Raw genomic sequence first — 15602 nt, 5'->3', positions numbered from 1 at the left:
TTTCCCAAGGGTGCCCTTTGAAATGTTCTGTTCAGCTTCTTGACTTCGTGTTTTCTTCCAATTACTTTGGCTACTCTACATTCAAGAGCAAGCTTGAAAGATTCTTCTGACATCCAGTTTAACCATTTCATTCATTCCTGTGTCCTTAATGACTTTTTTATTCTTCATGAATGATGTTCTTGATTTCCTCCCAAAGATAATCAGGTTTTCTGTCATTAGTATTCAATGTGTGTAATATGTTTTTGAGATATTCTCGAAATTCAGGTGGGATAGACTCAAGGTCATATTTTGGCTCTTGAGGACTTTATTTTCATTTTCTTCAGCTTCAACCTGAATTTACATCTGAGCAATTTTGGGTCTGTTCCACAGTCAGCCCATGGTATGGTTTTAGCTGCTGATATTGAGCTTCTCCATCATCTCTTCCCACTCAGTGGCTTACTGCCATCAAGTTGATTCAGACTCTTAGTGACTCTATAGGACAGGGTAGACTTGCCCCTCTGAGTGTCCAATACTGCAACTCTTTACGGAAATAGAGAGCCTCATCTCTCTCCCAAGGCGCAGCTAGTGGTTTCAAACTCTTGACCATGGTCTTACCAACTATTCTATCTGGAGAAGTCCACATATATAGTCATCTTTTCTGTTGCTGAAAAAAAGTCTTTGAGATAAAGATGTCATTGGTCTTGAGAATTTCCATCATACAATCTCTTTGTTTCTATTTTTACCATTTTTTTACCAACACTTTCTCTTTGCTTCCACCTTTTCATTCCAATCACCAATAATTAGTGATGCATCTTGATTGCACATTTGATTATATTAGACTGAAGATATTGATCAAATTCTTTGATTTTTGCATCACTAGTTTAAGTGGTTTGTGCATAAATTTGAATAATAACTGTATTGATTGGAATTCTTTGTAGGCAGATAGATAACCTATCATAGACAGCATTGGACTTCAAGATCTATCCTGAAGTCATTTTTTATTATGAATGTGATACTGTTTCTCTTGAATCTGACATTCCCAGAATACTATACCATATGATTTTATGATTCAAAATGGCCAATATCCACCAATTTCGGTTCACTAACACCTAGGACATTAATCTTTATGCTTTCTATTTCATTTTTCAACAACTTCCAATTTTCCTAGATTTATATATCGTACATTCCACATTCCCATTATTAATTGATGTTTGCAGCTGTTTCTTCTCTGTTTGAGTTGTGCCCCACCAGCAAATGAAGGTCCTGAAAGCTTCACTCTCATAGGCCTTACCCCATTCATGTCACCATGGTAGGCTCCACTTTGACTCAGTCATATTTTGAGTGCCTTCCCAGCTGAGGGATTCATCTTCTGGCACTATATCTAACCATATTCTGCCACTAATTTTCCTGAGGTTTTAAGTATCTGACATTGCTTTGATACTGTGTGTAAGGTTTTCAGAGGCTATTTCCTCCAAGTGGGGAGCCTCGTCCTTTTCCATGGTCTGTTCTTAGTCTGGAAGCTCCACTGAAACCTGTTCACTTTGGGCGACCCTGCTGGCATTTGAAATACTAGTGGCATAGCTTCCAGCATCGCAGCAACACACAAGCCACCACAGTATGACAAAATGAAAGACGAGTAGATTTGCATCCTCTCTTTAATCCTCTTATGATTATTGGCCTGTCACACCAGATAACATCATAGGAATCATTACTTAACTGCGACATTATATCCATGCATCACTGCCAAACTTGAGAATCATGACCTAGTCAGCTGACACATTTTGGGGGAACACAGTTCGATCTATGACGGTACCTAACAACAACTTAGAGAGCAAATGAGTCCCTGGGTGGCACAAATGGTTACAAGGTCAACTACAAACCAGAAGATTGATAGTTCAAATTTACACAGAGTGTCTTGGGAGAGAGGCTTGAATATCTGCTTCTGAAAGAGTTCAGCCACAGAAATACCATGGATAACAGTTCTACTCTGCTTGCATGGGGTTTGTCACAAGTCTGAATCAACTAGATGACAACTGATATAAACAGTCAAACCATAATATCAATCTGTGCATATGTTTCCTCATCTGTAAAATGGGGATAATAATAGCACAATCATATGGTTGTGGTAAAAATTTATTGTGTCTCTACATATAAAATGTACATGCTTGACAACAGTGAGTGTTCTTTAAGTGTTACTCTGATTATTAAATTAAAACAACATCAGAGCCCAATGATCTAACAAGATACAATTGTGTAAAGGTTGGAAGAGGGAGGAGTTTGTTGTAGGAATCTACCCTTTATCCTTCACTCAAACCTCTACCTTTGTCACTTTGCATACTCAAAATCCATGGCCTCTATGGAAACTTGATCATATAATTCTGAGTTTCTTTTCCATTTAGGCTCCTTCAAAATTCCCATAAACCAATGTGGTCTAATGCACTAAAATTTAGGACAAGGTAATAACAATAGACTACTGAGCTGTCCTATTAATCATACTAGCAATAGCATTATCAAATGCCCTACGGGAATGGCTTATACTGTTCCCAATAAAAGATAATGATCCCTCTAAAATTAGCAAGAATAAATATAATCCATAGATACATGGATGGATTTTGAGCTCACACTTTGAAGTCCCAACCAAAGAACAATTTAATCTTATGACATAGTCCAGCTTGTCTTTCCTGAAGAAATCGCTGAAGATATAAGGGCTATAGAAGAGTACTGTGAAGATATGGTACTCAACTATCAGAAAGCAGGGTGTCTTGGGTCTTCTGGGCTTCTCTTAAAACAAGCAACCATTTAAGTGAGGTGACAACTCAATCCACATGAAAGAAGCACATCGGCCTGTGTGATCCATGGATTGTAAATTATAAAACCCAGATCCAAAGAAGGGAATGGTATCAGAGCTGACATTGTGAACACCTGGTTTGGAGAAGGCTGTGGAAGACAGCAAAAATCCAAAAGCCATTTATAGGTTCCCCATTTGAATGAACCCCATGACCATTGACCAGGTATATAAATAGCCTTGCTATCAGAGAAAGTGCCTTGGAAAGTGGACTAATACAGATGCAATTAGGTTAAATTTTAACCCCGTATCATTTGTTTTCCCTTTTGATCCATTTTTAACTTGTTCTACTTTTTATTATTTGTATTATCTTTTCAGTTGCATTTGTTATTGATTAGGATTAATAATATATTAAACCATTCCATAGTTCAATCACATCCAGAGGATGTGGACCTCTTACCGCAATCAGTTTCCAAACATTCTTTTACTTTATGGACCCCTTGGTGTCATCACTTCTTCACCCCGCCCCCACCTCCATGCCCACCTGTTGCCAAAATCCTTGTTTGATTTGCTGGCTCTATAGGTTCATCAGTCCTGGTTTTCATCCACCAAAAATTGAAAAAACATATGCCACAACACCAAGAGGCTAACCCCCCAATGACATAACACTTCTCAGATATTCCCTAGTATGTACAATCAAAAACCAAGCAAAACAATACAATGCCCAAATACGTAAAATTTGGAAACCAGTTCAGGTCCAACATGCATCCTAGGGGGAATCTGCTGACAAGTTTCAACTTTTCAAGTCTGGCTTCTGCCTTTGACCTTCGATACTCAACTCGCCAGCGCACTCTGCTTAGTGACCACTTTCCTCAGTTTTTTCTCTGTTTTATTTTGTTACTGTTGTTGGGTTTTGTTTTGTTTGCCTTTTGGGTTTTTTGTTTTTCTTTGTATGAAACCCAGGATAAGTAAATCTGTAGAGACAGTAACTGGATTAATGATTTCTTGGGGTTATGGCAGAGAAAGCTCACAGGTGGGGATGGAGAGCTAAAAATAGTAAATACAAGAAAGAAGAAAATGTTCTAAAATTGATTGTGATAATGAGTGCACAAATCTTTTAAATATGTTTAAGCTACTGAATTATACGACATGTGAATCATGTCAATAAAACTGTTAAAATTAAAACAAAAAAATACAATAGTGAAAATGCTATTATGATAGGAACCAAATCTTTATCTTTCAATTCCCAGTGGGGCCTAGCCTAGAGTAGGCACCCGGTGAAATTTCATTGAACTGAACAAGAATTAAGGAAAAGGCTATTTTCAATCCTCTTACAAAGGTGTTAAAGCCTCAGCCCAAAAAGAGAAATTGTGAGAGATGTCATTTATAGTCTGAATAAGTAGATAGAAAGGCTCTCATTATAGAATCCCTTCATATGTTTTTTAAGTTTGTAGCGTGAAATAGCTAAAGGTATACAGAGCAGATCATCAGTTTCCATTTAGCAGTCCACACAGTTTGCTTCATCTCATTGATTGCCATGCCCACACTGTACCATCACTTAGCCCACTTCTTTCCTCTGTATTCTGTTTCCATGCCTACTTCTTTCCTAGTCCCCTATACTTTGTCCTTAAATGCTGCCCTTTTGATCTGAAATGATTAATTATTCTAACATGCAAGTGAGTTCAGTTCCAGATGTGCTAGTTAACTAAGGGCCATAATCTTAGAGGTCCCATCAGTGTCCAAATAACCAGTAGGAATCCAGTCTCTTTAATGATTTGGAATTTTGTTTCACCTTTTTTATGTAATCACTTTAGGTGCAAATTCATTACTCCCTCCAGATGACACCAGCCCTCTGAATTGTCATAGTCAACACCAACTGCATGGATGTGGTAGACACCTACCATCTCTGAATGAACCTTCTGCATAAAGCAGTCTTCCACAGTGGCTGAGATGCTGCCTTATCAGATACCCAGCCAGTTTTCAGCGAGTTGATTCTGACTCATGGACACCCCCATGTAAATCAGAGTAAAATGGTACTCCAGAGGGTTTTCTGTCAATGGCTGATATTTCAGAACCTGATAACCAGGCCTTTCCTCTGAGGAGCACTGGATGGACTTGAATCTTCAGCTTTTCAGATAATATCCAAGTATGTTAATCATTTTCACCACCCAAGGATATTTTTTACTGTCAAGACTTAACACATGGCCATATTGGCTCACCTGGCTAACGTAGAGTGAGCCAGACATCAATTTCTATAATGCTTTAATGGACAAACTATTATATCCTGAATCTTCTATATTCCTTATTACATTATTTTCTTACACATGATTTGATTAGATCTGTGGTAGGCATATAGTTCTTCAGAATACTAGTTTAAGAAAGCATTCTTTTAGAGTTGGTGATCAGTTAGCACTCTATGTTTATACAGATATCTTTCTCTGACACATGACAGAAAACACACAGGTTAGATGAATCTCACTCGTGGTTGGTGAGACATGGGGTCTTGATACATAGCAGATTCAAGGATGCATATAATAAACAAACAACAATCCCCAAAAGAGGTAGGAACTGTAGTATAAAGCCAAATTTGGAGAAAGACACAGACAAACTGACTAACTGAAAATATATAAAGCAGTTCAATGGGGTGGGTGTGAAGCCTCTTTCTGTGATGCAATGACTGAAATGCAGGACTAGTAAGCACTTCTGAAGACATGAAGTACCTCGTTGAATTGACCCATCTGGACCTATCTAGGTGCCCACAATTGCTCTGTTGGCTGCAACATGTTATAGGGTATTATGGGTTTCATTGCACTGCTGGGAGTCCAGATATCCACAGCATATCAGGATGCCCCACTTAGATCCTCAAGGTTGGTGGCTGCAGCACACAGTGCAGAATAGTCTGGTAAACTAACAGGAGTAGACAGTGGTTAAAAATTAGGTGGGGAAAAAAGAAGATTAAGGAGATAGAAATGAGGAGGGCCAACTGCAGTTTGAGGCTCTAGAACTAAAGACTTCAATCACATCACAGGACCCATCTAGCTTCTTTGCCACAGAGAGATTCACTTATTATTCCAGTGTTTGGCAAGCCAGACAGTACCTCACTGGTCCTTTGATACTGCTTAGAATTACCCCCAGATACTGGCCAGTTACCAGGCCATCACAAATGCTCAAGACCATGAAGAAGCTATGCTGTTTGAAGTTGGGATTACGAACAGAAAAACTAAAGTGAGTGTGTTAGTCTGGGTTGACTAGGGAAACAAATTCGTAGACACTCATACGTGTATAAGAAAGAGCTTTATATACAAGAGCAACTGAATATTGAGAAAACATTCCAGCCAAGTCCAGATCAAGTCCATAAATCCAATATTAGCCCATATGTCCAATACCAATCTATAAAGTCCTCTTTAGGCTCATGAAACACATGCAATGACACCGAATGCAGGAAGATCACAGGCCCGTGGGTGGAAAGTCTTGTGGATCCAGTGGCAGGAGAAGCATCTCAGCGCTGGCAGTGGTCTTCACATGGCTCCCAAAGCTCCCAGGGCTCTCGCATAGCTCCATGTGTCTTGTCAGAAGGAATGTCTCCCAGGGAGTAAGAGTGTGTCCCGCCTCCAATTAGCTATTATCTCCTTAGTGCCTCCAAATGAGGTAATCAAGCTGTGACCTGATTTACAAGCTGAACCCCATCATTCTTAGTCTCAAATTGACCACAACTTATGTGACTACCACAGCGAGTTATTATAAGCAGCCTCCGTTGAAGCAGACAAACCAGCAAAGCTGGATAATTGAATGTTGCCATAATCCGGGTTCTCCAAGAATCAAATATTAAGATATGATTGAACATGTAGGAAATTTATTGGGGGACTTCCTGTGAATGAAAAAAGAGAAAAGAGATGGAAAAGGCAGGAAGCACTTTCAGACCACGATGTAAGTCTCACATGTGAAAGAGAGAGGAAAGGAAGATGAATTAGACAGGAAAAAGAAGATTGCACTGCAGCTCTAAGTGTGGGACAGGCTGTCTGCTAAAGGAGCCCCATGCCTTGCAAGTATGGGCTGGGATTCACCATGCATAGCCCCACTATGACCTGTAAAATGATGGGAGTAGCTCAGAGAATGTAATGCCCCAGTGTGGATGGCAGAAAGGGTGGAAGAACTGACCTAGCACACAGGTCCACCAATCATGTTTCCTGCCATCGCTGATGGATGGCATAGTAAGCTACGTTTTGATGGGCAAGGATAAAAAAGCTGTTCTTTGATCTCCACATAACAGCCTTCTGAACTATCCCAACACAACAAACCTTACTTCCTCCCTCATGGATAAGGGTGGAAATTTGACTATTGTTATATTTGTTGGTGGCTTATATTCGAAGTGATAAGCCACAACAGAAGTTGCCCAAGGGCACCTTGGCAGGTTGGCCTGTGAGAGTAATACCAGTAGTTGGGTAATTATGTTCAACCTTGGTCACCTTCTCATGTCGCCCTACTGAACTGCAAGCGGAATGCATAGGTCTACATGATCCATAGCTTTATTCATATCTTCATATCTCTGCAGGGCCTGGAAAGTGTTATGAGCATCACACTTGTGCTAGGCACTGGGAAAGGATGTTCTAAAGTCTGCTTGTAATGCCCAGAATTACAATATATGGAGCCAAGGAGAAAATTCCAATTGTGGAATCCCAAGGATGCGAAGATGCAAGCTGGTAGAGACCTCAAGACACAGGTCACTAAGTCTTAGGGGTCAGAAAAAATGTGGAACCAAGGTTGGAAAGCAAAAATTGGAGGAGGTACAAGGAAGCCAACAAACGAAGCTTGTTGAAGTGGACCTGAAGTAAGCCTGAGCGTGTGGCTTGGCTTCAGGTTTTTATGGGAATCTCATGCCTGGTTTTGCATTTAAGAGTTTGAAAAGGACAAAAAACTTTAAGGTATTTTGACTTTAAAAACTACTACTGCTAGATTATTTTAAGAACATTTCCTTTTAAGGTGAAAAGTTACCTGGGAAACTAACAGGAGCTGTTAGCTTGAGAAGGGACGAATCCATGCTTGTCAATCTTTTTCTCCTCTGAAAATGATCTATAGAAATTGGAGCATCTTTCAGACATAACAAGTTAGAGAATACTTCCTCATACTTAAAAATGGTAGCAAGATTAAGTCTATTACATGATAACTGGATATTGAAGATCAGAGATTGGCTAGTACATAAAGCAGAGATGATCTTAAGGTATTGGTATCTGTTATTGAAGCCCTTCCTCCAGAGGAACCAAACCTGTATTTTGGTTGTCCAGGTAGAATCAGTGATCTTAAGGGCTTTCTTCCCATTCCTGTCTCATGAGAGATATTGGATAGAAAATGGCTACCATGTTCTCTGAGATGGAGAGAAACTCTCAAATTTCCCCCCGATATAAAATCTCTCACTAGCAAGTGGTTCTCCATTTTCTCATCTCAAGTCTACATTCACTTGCCTTTCCTAAGAACCTTTGGACTGAGGATTTATCTTCCTGCTTCTGACTTCAGTTTCTTTCCCATATAGCCTTCCTCCTTTCACTTGCATATAAATAAATTCAGCTCAGCGAATGTTTGGTTGTATAGATTCAGAATCATAGGGTACCAATACTAGATTAGTCTAATGCCACCTAGCCAAGATTGGGGCCCAGAAGGAATGAAATTGTCTTTTAGTGGAAAGGGGGAGAAGGCAGTGACTTTAAAGGAAGGGAGAGCAATTGATCAAGGAAAATGTGGAGGGTGTTAGAACACAACCTGCTGTTTCTTTCACCATTCCAAGGGCTGAACGGGGCTTGCCCAAACCCCAGACAAATCAGGGATTAAATATTTACCCAACTGTCAGGGGCTAAAGTAGATAATAATGTGAAACCAGCTGAATTATGAGAATGACTTGAGCAGTAGAAAACTAAAATATATTAAAGGCATCTATCAGGCCCTTCTGCTGCTAGTAAATGATAATTGGCTGAATATATTTTCTCGGGTTGCTAGCCAAGGTTACTCAGAACCCTCTTCTGGCAGAGAGTAAAGGATCCCTCCCTGAGCAGTTAACCCTGCAGGCAGTAATAGGAAGAATAATGTTTCTTTCCAATACCTGAGACAGAAAACAGAGAGTATGGGGGAAAGAGGGTCAAAATTAGAATAGGGAGTTCAAATGCATTATCAACCAAAGACCTTGGGTTCTTGACCTTTCTTGAACCCTATACGAGTTTGATAATGCCTCTGGACTTCTTTTCAGAATTAATATTGTTAAATTAGTTCAATAAAATTACTTACCAAGACAATCAAATCTATCAATATACAAATTTCGATTCACAAACATGCATGCATTTCTTCATGAAAAGATTAAATAATAAGATCCACTGTGGGCATAATAACTTCTGGGATTTCAGGAGGTATTTTAAAGCCTCTATGATCTCTCCACCACTTGTCTGTCAGTTTGTCCTACTATGGTGGCTTGTGTGTTCGTGTAATGCTGTAAGCTATGTCAGTGGTATTTCAAATGTCACCAGGGTCACCTAAAGTGAACTGTTTTCAGCAGATCTACCAGACTAAGAACAAATAATGAAGAAGAAATTCATTGCCCACATCCAAGGAACTAGCCACCGAGAACTGTAAGCATAGCATCAAAATATTGTCAGTTATTGAAAGCCTAATAAATAGATGCAGAACATTGTCACAGAGAGTGCCAGAAATGAACCCTTCAGATCAGAAGGCACTCATAATATGATTGAAGAACATCTGCCTTCTTAAAGCAAAACCAAAACCAAACCAAACTCACCACCAGTGAGTGGATTCCTAGTCTTAGTGACCCTATAGGAGAGGGCAAAATTGCCCCAGTGGGTTTTTGAGACTGTACCTCTTTTTTTCTAATAATTTTATTTGGGGCTCATGCAACTCTTATCACAATCCATACATCCATCCATTGTGTCAAGCACATTTGCACATCTGTTGCCATCACCCTTCCCAAAACATTTGCTTTCCACTTGAACCCTTGCTATCAGATCCTCATTTTCCCCCTCCCTCCCTGCTACCCCCTCCCACATGAACACTTGATAATTTATCAATTATTATTATTTTGTCATATCTTACACTATCTGACATCTCACTTCACCCACGTTTCTGTTGTCCATCCCCCAGGGAGGAGGTTATATGTAGATCCTTGTAATCGGTTCCCCCTTTCTATCCCACCTTCCCTTCACCCTCCCGGTATCGCCACTCTCACCACTGGTCCTAAAGGGATCATCTGTCCGGGATTCCCTGTGTTTCCAGTTCCTATCTGTACCAGTGTACATCCTTCTGGTCTAGCCAGATTTGTAAGGTAGAATTGGGATCATATAAGTCAGGGGGGGCGGCGCATTTAGGAACTAGAGGAAAGTTGTATGTTTCATCATTGCTACACTGCACCCTGACCGGCTCGCCTCTTCCTCGTGATCCTTCTGTAAAGGGATGTCCAGTTGCCTACAGATGGACTTTGGGTCCCCAATCTTCACTCCCCTCATTAACAATATGATTTTTTGTTCTTTGATGCCTGATACGTGATCCCTTCTAAAGCTTGTGGTCACACAGGCTGGTGTGCTTCTTCCATGTGGACTTTGTTGCTTCTGAGCTAGATGGCCGCTTGTTTACCTTGAAGCCTTTAAGACCCCAGATGCTATATCTTCTGATAGCTGGGCACCATCAGCCTTTCTTCATCATATTTGTTTACGCACACATTTGTCTTCAGCAATCGTGTCGGGAAGGTGTGCATCATGAAATGCTAATTTAATAAAACAAGTGTTCTTGCATTGAGTAAGTACTTGAGTGGAGGGCCAATGTCCATCTGCTGCCTTAATACTAAACCTATAAATACATGCATGTAGATCTGTTTCCCCACCATCCTACATAAATATATTTACATAAGTACATTCATGTATTTGGACCTCTATACATGCCCTTTGCCTCCTAGTTCTTTCCTCTATTTCTGTTTACTTTCCGCTTGTCCCACTATCATGCTCAGCCTTCATTTGGGTTTCGGTAATTTCTCTCAATTACATTGCTCTTGATGAGTCCCTACCAGACCTCACACACCCTCCTTGCCACTATTTTTTGATCACTTGTTGCTCCCTCATCCAGGAGTTGGTCAACACCACCGCCTTTCCCCTGCCTCCTCCTCTCCCATGTCTCCCCAGAACCATCGGTCTCATTGTTGTTACCTCCAGACTGTTCATCCAGCCTATCTTATCTAGATAGATCTGCACCAAAAAACAAGGTACAGCTAGAAAAAGCAACAAAGGAGAACACAACAGTGACAACAAAGAAAATCAATGGCCAAAAAAATAACAAATTAATTAAAAATAATAATAAATAAAAAGCACTCTTGGATTTTTATTTTAAAGAAAGAGTATGACATATAAAAGATGACACAGGACATGTAGAGGCAACAGGAGCCAACGGTCAGTAGAGCAGATGCAATGCAGACGCTCCTGCATCATAAAGTCAGCGTCCAGAAGTACTCGTGGGTGGAGTGGTCACCTGTGTGAGCAGATGCTGATGGGTCAAGTGAGATGAGGACAGAGAGTGACCAGTGTGGCGACCATTGGTGACCTTGGCCAGCAGTTTCAGTGGAGACAGACAGGAGGCTGCCTGGGGCTGAAGGGTGCGTGGAAGGTAAGAAGGGGGCAAACTGCATGTGCAGACAATTCTTTCAATGACGAGTGGCTAATTCCATGTAATTAGTGGTTACTAAGACTTTCCAGGTCTTGTGTCTACCTGACTTGGACTCCCTGTGGTTCGGTCTGATTATAGCTCCTAGAAAGGTTCCAAGCCAGCAGCAAGGCCACTTACTACTTCCTCTGAGCTGGGCTCTCACCTTACTGCTATCTGCAGCTCATCTGGACTCGCCCTGGTCACAGAGTGCTGCTGCTTTTCTTTGTATTTCAGGGAAAATAAAGGTTTCTTCAGTGATCACTCAGAATGCCATATTTCCAGGCTCACCAGGTGCTCACACAGGCACGGCCTCCGATGCTCACCTAGCTCCCTCGGTCTCCCGCCCAGCTTATGACACTCACTACACGGAGACTCTCACATTTCAAAGGCCTTCCTGGATAGTGTGGTTAGACTAAAATCCAGAGGCCCTTCTGAGTGGAAACAGCCTCGTTTCCAAGGAGCCGTGAGCATGCTGCGGTGGAAAACCTTGGCACTGAAATGCACGTGGGTGCTGTGTCATAACCTGGGTTTCCATGGCAGTGCTGGACTCCACCAGTTGTGTTTTTATTTCGTGCAGCAGGGTTCTGTTCCCAAGCACCTATGCTAACGGGAATGGGAGGGAGATGAGGCCTTCTACTCTCATGGGGATTTACTCTCAGAAATCCACGGGAAGCTCTACCCTTCCCTGTCCGGTCGCTATGACTCAGAATTGACTGCTTGGCAAGATGTTGGTTTGGGGGACACGTAGGGCTAACTGGTGAGAGACCCAAAGTCTTTGGTCTTATTGCAGGTGATTAGGTTTCCTAAGAAGGAGCTTCTGGCATCTGAGGAAATTTGGGAAAGGCAAGAGGAAGAGGCTTTCACAGCTGGAAGTTGGACAGTCTGAGGCACTACCAGGACAGTATCCTTGACTTGTGGAAATTATATTGACAGAGTTAGGCGAAATGGATTATTCCTTACGGTGGGGTCTTGGACTAAAGCTATCATGTAGTCCATCCCTCCTGGGTCGGATTGACAGCTAGGAGTAAGTGACACTAATTGAGATTCTGGCTGACCCACGGCTTGGACATAGCAACTGGATTTGTTGATAGCCCTCACAGAGAACTTGACCCATTCTAACTACATGTTAGCAACTTGGAAAGCTGTTCTAATTGTTAGGGTCTGCTTGAGGGTGGTGTTCTCTGTGATGGTAATAATTTTAGAGTCACGTGGAGCTAGTGGAAAGTGGGGTACAATGGTGGGCACTGCACAGGGAGGGGGAATTGTAAGGCAAGGCATTTGAGTAACATCTTGTTCTGCAACAAAGGTGATTAATAGATTTGAGGCCTTGATGGCCCTCAAGGGAGAGCCTGTGCCGTTTTCTTCTAGAGTGTCCTGCTCAGATTTTTTAAAGTATGTATATACTTGAGTATAAGCCAACCCAAATATAAGCTGAGGTACCTATCTTACCACAAAAACTGGGAAAACCTATTGACTTGAGTATAAGCCTAGGGTGGGAAATGTAACAGCTACTAACAAATTTCAAAATAAAAATAGATACCAATAAAATTACATTAATTGAGGTCTCATAGGTGAAATGTTTTTGAATACTGTTTTCAAAGGAAAACAGTAAACTAGCTCTGTGAGTGGAAAAGAGGGTCAACAAAAACAATATGGTATCAACAATAACTTTAAAAGTACAAAAACCTTAGCTTAATCAGCAAGCAAGCTAAAACACAAGAGTGAAAATCCTTCCAAACTGGATTCCTCCTCATCTTCTGCATGTCCACACAGAGCTTCAGCTTCAACTGGTGTGAGGTTGTCAACATAGACATTGTCATCTTCACTGAGTTCTCAGTCACCACCATCACTGCTGTCATTCTCATACACAGCGCTGTCCTCACTGCCATCCACAGCATTACTGATGCCACAGTTCTTGAAGGTGCCTTGCACCATTTCCTCTGCAATCTCTTCCCATGCATCACGGACCCACTTTGCTATCAATTCTACGTCGGGCTTCATCAGATTTCTAACTTTGTCAGTTGGGCTTGACCAGATGGCATCCATTCATGCCACATATTTTGCACACAGTCTTTGAAAGGTTTGTTTATACACACATCTAGGGGCTGCAATACAAATGTAAGCCCACCTGGAATAACGGCCAAAGTAACTTGAGAAGACTTTGACAATTTTTTTATGTCATCAGATGTGTGGACTCTGAACATATCCCAAACTATCAATGATGTTTTTTTTTTCTTTAAGGCTGCTCCTGGTCATCCATTCCAAATTTCTTCCAGCCATTTTTTTGTTCCATCTTCATCCATCCAGCCTTTAATATGTGCACACAAGGCAAGGTCTTTGTTTTAAAAATAATGACAGCCGCAGTTTAGCTCCATTAGCCAAACATGACAAAATGACTGTGAAATGTTTTTTTTCTCACTTCCTGTGGTTCAGAGTAAAGTAGTTTTGTCTCCCAAACTCACCACAGTTCTGTTGATTGGAGGATCAAAGGTCATAGGTATTTCATCCATATTCCCAGTATCTCCCAGGTCATAGTTATGGATCCTTCTTTGTCTTATGATGAATGAATTGAATGACATCAGGTTTTCATCAAGGTCTTTTGGCAACTTTTGTGAAATATTTGTTCTTGTCGCAAACATAGGACAAAACTATTCATGAAGCAGGTACACCATCCTGCTGACACAACAAAATTTCCAAGGCCTGGTGCTTTAAATTTGTCATCTTTAGCCATTTGAAGGGCACATATGTTAGCAAATTCCCATGCGTGTTACACAGTAACCATTTTGATAACACTCTATAACCCATTTACGCAATTCAGGCTCTAAAGCCCCATATGAAGTCGTTAAGCCACATCAAGATTTTTTTGCCTGTGGAATCTGTTCCAAGTCAGCTTTCATGTTCTGCCACTCCCTCACTTGCTTTTACGTCCGCGCAAAATTTCCTACCTGCAATACTGTGATTACTTTCTTCTGCGATTGACACAACCTTAACTTTTCAAACCAGCCTCATATGACCAGCGTTTTAGTTTTGGTCCATGATTAGAAGTATTGGGATCCATTTCTAACAGAATTAAAAGAAAAAGAGACCGTGAAAAAAGAATGCCATACCATAACGATTGATTTCTCAAAACACACTGTAAGCTCTACTCCAAAAATATGGGAAACCCTAGTTATAGTTTTTAAAAGAGGTCAGATTACAGTAAAAATGGTGGTATTCAGGCAACTACACTTCCTGAAAGGGCATCAGGGCCAGCCCCAATCCTAGCTATGCTGTCCTCCTCCCTAGAAAAAATGTGCTACAGAGGATGGCACTGAAAATGTAGGCTGAGGAGAGTGGCCAGCCTGCCCCGTTCACGTGAGAGCAAAACTAAGAGGGAAAGGGTGAGAGAGATAGAGATAGAGATAGAGATAGAGAGAGAGAGAGAGAGAGAGAGAGAGAGAGAGAGAGAGAGAGAGAGAGAGAGAATCGACCTCATCCTAGCACACCATGCCTTGAGGACGAAGTTCCTGCTCAGAGCAGCTAATGCACAGAGAAGACCCCAGCTGGAGACATGACATCTCCTCACTGGATCACATTGCTACAGAAGACAATACTGGAGACACAGTTTGGAGAGTGAGTTTGGTCTGACCCACCCACATTGGGGAAAATCACAAAGGAAGCATAATAGATCAACAATGGGAGTAAAATTTCAAAGACCCCGAGGAACCCCCAAAATAGACTTCTGACTTGGGGGGCAGAATTTTGTATGCCAACAGACCTGGTTGGAGGATATTCATAAAGGTGAGCAGATAAACCTGGAATTATTTATAGGCTTTCTTTCTTTCTTTCTTTCTTTCTTTCTTTCTTTCTTTCTTTCTTTCTTGTCTTTCTCTTTTTTAAAAAAAGGATATGCCTATCTATGTAAAATAGGCAGGATAAACAATCTGTAAGAGAAAGCAACAGGACCGATCATTCCAGGTGAACCTGGAAGGTGAGAGGGAAGGGAGTGGCGAGCCAATAATGTCAAGGTTAGGGGAACAACAAGAGATCTAGAATCATGGTGTTTTGGTCAATCCTAACCTAACTGAGAGGAATTGCTGAGAAGTGAATGAGGGGTGAGCATGATTGTGGAGCAGGAAGAAGGTAAAAGGAAATAAAGGAAAGAACTGGGAAA

Source organism: Tenrec ecaudatus, chromosome X, assembly GCF_050624435.1.
Source record: "Tenrec ecaudatus isolate mTenEca1 chromosome X, mTenEca1.hap1, whole genome shotgun sequence".
NCBI classification, from domain to species: domain Eukaryota; kingdom Metazoa; phylum Chordata; class Mammalia; order Afrosoricida; family Tenrecidae; genus Tenrec; species Tenrec ecaudatus.
This window is presented reverse-complemented; position numbering follows the sequence as displayed.